General features: G+C 45.7%; 14 non-coding genes across 14 annotated transcripts; all 14 read right to left on the reverse strand.

Moving 5' to 3' along the window:
• Positions 1–112: 112 nt before the first annotated feature.
• LOC133440211 (5S ribosomal RNA) lies at positions 113–231 on the reverse strand. The gene has a single exon (XR_009782311.1). It is a non-coding gene; the product is annotated as a 5S ribosomal RNA (ribosomal RNA).
• A 217-nt stretch (positions 232–448) lies between these two features.
• Positions 449–567, reverse strand: LOC133440198 (5S ribosomal RNA). Its single transcript, XR_009782299.1, has one exon. It is a non-coding gene; the product is annotated as a 5S ribosomal RNA (ribosomal RNA).
• Positions 568–767: 200 nt separating this feature from the next.
• On the reverse strand, positions 768–886 carry LOC133440202 (5S ribosomal RNA). Its single transcript, XR_009782303.1, has one exon. It is a non-coding gene; the product is annotated as a 5S ribosomal RNA (ribosomal RNA).
• A 199-nt stretch (positions 887–1,085) lies between these two features.
• LOC133440200 (5S ribosomal RNA) lies at positions 1,086–1,204 on the reverse strand. Its single transcript, XR_009782301.1, has one exon. It is a non-coding gene; the product is annotated as a 5S ribosomal RNA (ribosomal RNA).
• Positions 1,205–1,421: 217 nt separating this feature from the next.
• LOC133440203 (5S ribosomal RNA) lies at positions 1,422–1,540 on the reverse strand. The gene has a single exon (XR_009782304.1). It is a non-coding gene; the product is annotated as a 5S ribosomal RNA (ribosomal RNA).
• A 199-nt stretch (positions 1,541–1,739) lies between these two features.
• LOC133440213 (5S ribosomal RNA) lies at positions 1,740–1,858 on the reverse strand. Its single transcript, XR_009782313.1, has one exon. It is a non-coding gene; the product is annotated as a 5S ribosomal RNA (ribosomal RNA).
• Positions 1,859–2,075: 217 nt separating this feature from the next.
• On the reverse strand, positions 2,076–2,194 carry LOC133440207 (5S ribosomal RNA). Its single transcript, XR_009782307.1, has one exon. It is a non-coding gene; the product is annotated as a 5S ribosomal RNA (ribosomal RNA).
• A 199-nt stretch (positions 2,195–2,393) lies between these two features.
• On the reverse strand, positions 2,394–2,512 carry LOC133440210 (5S ribosomal RNA). The gene has a single exon (XR_009782310.1). It is a non-coding gene; the product is annotated as a 5S ribosomal RNA (ribosomal RNA).
• Positions 2,513–2,712: 200 nt separating this feature from the next.
• Positions 2,713–2,831, reverse strand: LOC133440199 (5S ribosomal RNA). The gene has a single exon (XR_009782300.1). It is a non-coding gene; the product is annotated as a 5S ribosomal RNA (ribosomal RNA).
• Positions 2,832–3,030: 199 nt separating this feature from the next.
• On the reverse strand, positions 3,031–3,149 carry LOC133440201 (5S ribosomal RNA). The gene has a single exon (XR_009782302.1). It is a non-coding gene; the product is annotated as a 5S ribosomal RNA (ribosomal RNA).
• A 217-nt stretch (positions 3,150–3,366) lies between these two features.
• Positions 3,367–3,485, reverse strand: LOC133440205 (5S ribosomal RNA). Its single transcript, XR_009782305.1, has one exon. It is a non-coding gene; the product is annotated as a 5S ribosomal RNA (ribosomal RNA).
• A 199-nt stretch (positions 3,486–3,684) lies between these two features.
• LOC133440214 (5S ribosomal RNA) lies at positions 3,685–3,803 on the reverse strand. The gene has a single exon (XR_009782314.1). It is a non-coding gene; the product is annotated as a 5S ribosomal RNA (ribosomal RNA).
• A 217-nt stretch (positions 3,804–4,020) lies between these two features.
• On the reverse strand, positions 4,021–4,139 carry LOC133440215 (5S ribosomal RNA). Its single transcript, XR_009782315.1, has one exon. It is a non-coding gene; the product is annotated as a 5S ribosomal RNA (ribosomal RNA).
• Positions 4,140–4,338: 199 nt separating this feature from the next.
• LOC133440206 (5S ribosomal RNA) lies at positions 4,339–4,457 on the reverse strand. Its single transcript, XR_009782306.1, has one exon. It is a non-coding gene; the product is annotated as a 5S ribosomal RNA (ribosomal RNA).
• Between the last annotated feature and the right edge of the window lie 43 nt (positions 4,458–4,500).

Genomic DNA, 4,500 nt, shown 5'->3' on the forward strand with positions numbered 1-4,500 from the left:
AGTTAAAGTGCCTTAACCATGTGCAAAACACTTTAGGACGTGAGCTGTCGCTGTTACCACGTTGAAATATGTGTGGGTAGATTAAGCGAGAGCGCTCTCTGCTGGTTGAAAATGCTTACAGCACCTGGTATTCCCAGGCGGTCTCCCATCCAAGTACTAACCAGGCCCGACCCTGCTTAGCTTCCCAGATCAGACGAGATCGGGCGCATCCAGGCTGGTATGGCCGTAAGCAGAAGTTGCTGCTTGAAATACCTCTTATATGGAGTTGAAGATAAGTCATATAATATAAGTCATTGATTTGTTGGTGATAATAATTTAGAAGCGCTTATTTGTTGGAGTTAAAGTGCCTTAACCATGTAAAAAACAATTTTGGACGTGAGCTGTCGCTGTTACCACGTTGAAATATGTGTGGGTAGATTAAGCGAGAGCGCTCTCTGCTGGTTGAAAATGCTTACAGCACCTGGTATTCCCAGGCGGTCTCCCATCCAAGTACTAACCAGGCCCGACCCTGCTTAGCTTCCGAGATCAGACGAGATCGGGCACATCCAGGCTGGTATGGCCGTAAGCAGAAGCTGCAGCTTGAAATACCTCTTATATGGAGTTGAAGATAAGTCATAGAATGTAAGTCATTGATTTGTTGGTTTTATTTGTTTGGAATTAAAATGCCTTAACCATGTGCAAAACACTTTAGGACGTGAGCTGTCGCTGTTACCACGTTGAAATATGTGTGGGTAGATTAAGCGAGAGCGTTCTCTGCTGGTTGAAAAAGCTTACAGCACCTGGTATTCCCAGGCGGTCTCCCATCCAAGTACTAACCAGGCCTGACCCTGCTTAGCTTCCGAGATCAGACGAGATCGGGCGCATCCAGGCTGGTATGGCCGTAAGCAGAAGCTGCAGCTTGAAATACCTCTGATATGGAGTTGAAGATAAGTCATATAATATAAGTCATCGATTTGTTGGTTTTATTTGTTGGAGTTAAAGTGCCTTAACCATGTGCAAAACACTTTAGGACGTGAGCTGTGGCTCTTACCACGTTGAAATATGTGTGGGTAGATTAAGCGAGAGCGCTCTCTGCTGGTTGAAAAAGCTTACAGCACCTGGTATTCCCAGGTGGTCTCCCATCCAAGTACTAAGCAGGCCCGACCCTGCTTAGCTTCCGAGATCAGACGAGATCGGGCGCATCCAGGCTGGTATGGCCGTAAGCAGAAGCTGCTGCTTGAAATACCTCTTATATGGAGTTGAAGATAAGTCATATAATATAAGTCATTGATTTGTTGGTGATAATAATTGAGAAGCGCTTATTTGTTGGAGTTAAAGTGCCTTAACCATGTGAAAAACACTTTTGGACGTGAGCTGTCGCTGTTACCACGTTGAAATATGTGTGGGTAGATTAAGCGTGAGCGCTCTCTGCTGGTTGAAAATGCTTACAGCACCTGGTATTTCCAGGCGGTCTCCCATCCAAGTACTAACCAGGCCCGACCCTGCTTAGCTTCCGAGATCAGACGAGATCGGGCGCATCCAGGCTGGTATGGCCGTAAGCAGAAGCTGCAGCTTGAAATACTTCTTATATGGAGTTGAAGATAAGTCATAGAATATAAGTCATTGATTTGTTGGTTTTATTTGTTGGAGTTAAAGTGCCTTAACCATGTGCAAAACACTTTAGGACGTGAGCTGTCGCTGTTACCACGTTGAAATATGTGTGGTTAGATTAAGCGAGAGCGCCCTCTGCGGGTTGAAAAAGCTTACAGCACCTGGTATTCCCAGGCGGTCTCCCATCCAAGTACTAACCAGGCCCGACCCTGCTTATCTTCCGAGATCAGACGAGATCAGGCGCATCCAGGCTGGTATGGCCTTAAGTTGAAGCTGCAGCTTGAAATACCTCTTATATGGAGTTGAAGATAAGTCATATAATATAAGTCATTGATTTGTTGGTGATAATAATTTAGAAGCGCTTATTTGTTGGAGTTAAAGTGCCTTAACCATGTGCAAAACACTTTAGGACGTGAGCTGTCGCTGTTTCCACGTTGAAATATGTGTGGGTAGATTAAGCGAGAGAGCTCTCTGCTGGTTGAAAAAGCTTACAGCACCTGGTATTCCCAGGCGGTCTCCCATCCAAGTACTAACCAGGCCCGACCCTGCTTAGCTTCCGAGATCAGACGAGATCGGGCGCATCCAGGCTGGTATGGCCGTAAGCAGAAGCTGCAGCTTGAAATACCTCTTATATGGAGTTGAAGATAAGTCATAGAATATAAGTCATTGATTTGTTGGTTTTATTTGTTGGAGTTAAAGTGCCTTAACCATGTGCAAAACACTTTAGGACGTGAGCTGTCGCTGTTACCACGTTGAAATATGTGTGGGTAGATTAAGCGAGAGCGTTCTCTGCTGGTTGAAAAAGCTTACAGCACCTGGTATTCCCAGGCGGTCTCCCATCCGAGTACTAACTAGGCCCGACCCTGCTTAGCTTCCGAGATCAGACGAGATCGGGCACATCCAGGCTGGTATGGCCGTAAGCAGAAGCTGCAGCTTGAAATACCTCTTATATGGAGTTGAAGATAAGTCATAGAATGTAAGTCATTGATTTGTTGGTTTTATTTGTTTGGAATTAAAATGCCTTAACCATGTGCAAAACACTTTAGGACGTGAGCTGTCGCTGTTACCACGTTGAAATATGTGTGGGTAGATTAAGCGAGAGCGTTCTCTGCTGGTTGAAAAAGCTTACAGCACCTGGTATTCCCAGGCGGTCTCCCATCCAAGTACTAACCAGGCCTGACCCTGCTTAGCTTCCGAGATCAGATGAGATCGGGCGCATCCAGGCTGGTATGGCCGTAAGCAGAAGCTGCAGCTTGAAATACCTCTGATATGGAGTTGAAGATAAGTCATATAATATAAGTCATTGATTTGTTGGTTTTATTTGTTGGAGTTAAAGTGCCTTAACCATGTGCAAAACACTTTAGGACGTGAGCTGTGGCTCTTACCACGTTGAAATATGTGTGGGTAGATTAAGCGAGAGCGCTCTCTGCTGGTTGAAAAAGCTTACAGCACCTGGTATTCCCAGGTGGTCTCCCATCCAAGTACTAAGCAGGCCCGACCCTGCTTAGCTTCCGAGATCAGACGAGATCGGGCGCATCCAGGCTGGTATGGCCGTAAGCAGAAGCTGCTGCTTGAAATACCTCTTATATGGAGTTGAAGATAAGTCATATAATATAAGTCATTGATTTGTTGGTGATAATAATTGAGAAGCGCTTATTTGTTGGAGTTAAAGTGCCTTAACCATGTGAAAAACACTTTTGGACGTGAGCTGTCGCTGTTACCACGTTGAAATATGTGTGGGTAGATTAAGCGTGAGCGCTCTCTGCTGGTTGAAAATGCTTACAGCACCTGGTATTTCCAGGCGGTCTCCCATCCAAGTACTAACCAGGCCCGACCCTGCTTAGCTTCCGAGATCAGACGAGATCGGGCGCATCCAGGCTGGTATGGCCGTAAGCAGAAGCTGCAGCTTGAAATACTTCTTATATGGAGTTGAAGATAAGTCATAGAATATAAGTCATTGATTAGTTGGTTTTATTTGTTGGAGTTAAAGTGCCTTAACCATGTGCAAAACACTTTAGGACGTGAGCTGTCGCTGTTACCACGTTGAAATATGTGTGGTTAGATTAAGCGAGAGCGCCCTCTGCGGGTTGAAAAAGCTTACAGCACCTGGTATTCCCAGGCGGTCTCCCATCCAAGTACTAACCAGGCCCGACCCTGCTTATCTTCCGAGATCAGACGAGATCAGGCGCATCCAGGCTGGTATGGCCTTAAGTTGAAGCTGCAGCTTGAAATACCTCTTATATGGAGTTGAAGATAAGTCATATAATATAAGTCATTGATTTGTTGGTGATAATAATTTAGAAGCGCTTATTTGTTGGAGTTAAAGTGCCTTAACCATGTGCAAAACACTTTAGGACGTGAGCTGTCGCTGTTTCCACGTTGAAATATGTGTGGGTAGATTAAGCGAGAGAGCTCTCTGCTGGTTGAAAAAGCTTACAGCACCTGGTATTCCCAGGCGGTCTCCCATCCAAGTACTAACCAGGCCCGACCCTGCTTAGCTTCCGAGATCAGACGAGATCGGGCGCATCCAGGCTGGTATGGCCGTAAGCAGAAGCTGCAGCTTGAAATACCTCTTATATGGAGTTGAAGATAAGTCATAGAATATAAGTCATTGATTTGTTGGTTTTATTTGTTGGAGTTAAAGTGCCTTAACCATGTGCAAAACACTTTAGGACGTGAGCTGTCGCTGTTACCACGTTGAAATATGTGTGGGTAGATTAAGCGAGAGCGTTCTCTGCTGGTTGAAAAAGCTTACAGCACCTGGTATTCCCAGGCGGTCTCCCATCCGAGTACTAACTAGGCCCGACCCTGCTTAGCTTCCGAGATCAGACGAGATCGGGCGCATCCAGGCTGGTATGGCCGTAAGCAGAAGCTGCAGCTTGAAATACCTCTTATATGGAGTTGAAGATA

The sequence above is a fragment of the Cololabis saira genome, unplaced genomic scaffold, assembly GCF_033807715.1.
Source record: "Cololabis saira isolate AMF1-May2022 unplaced genomic scaffold, fColSai1.1 scf414, whole genome shotgun sequence".
NCBI classification, from domain to species: domain Eukaryota; kingdom Metazoa; phylum Chordata; class Actinopteri; order Beloniformes; family Belonidae; genus Cololabis; species Cololabis saira.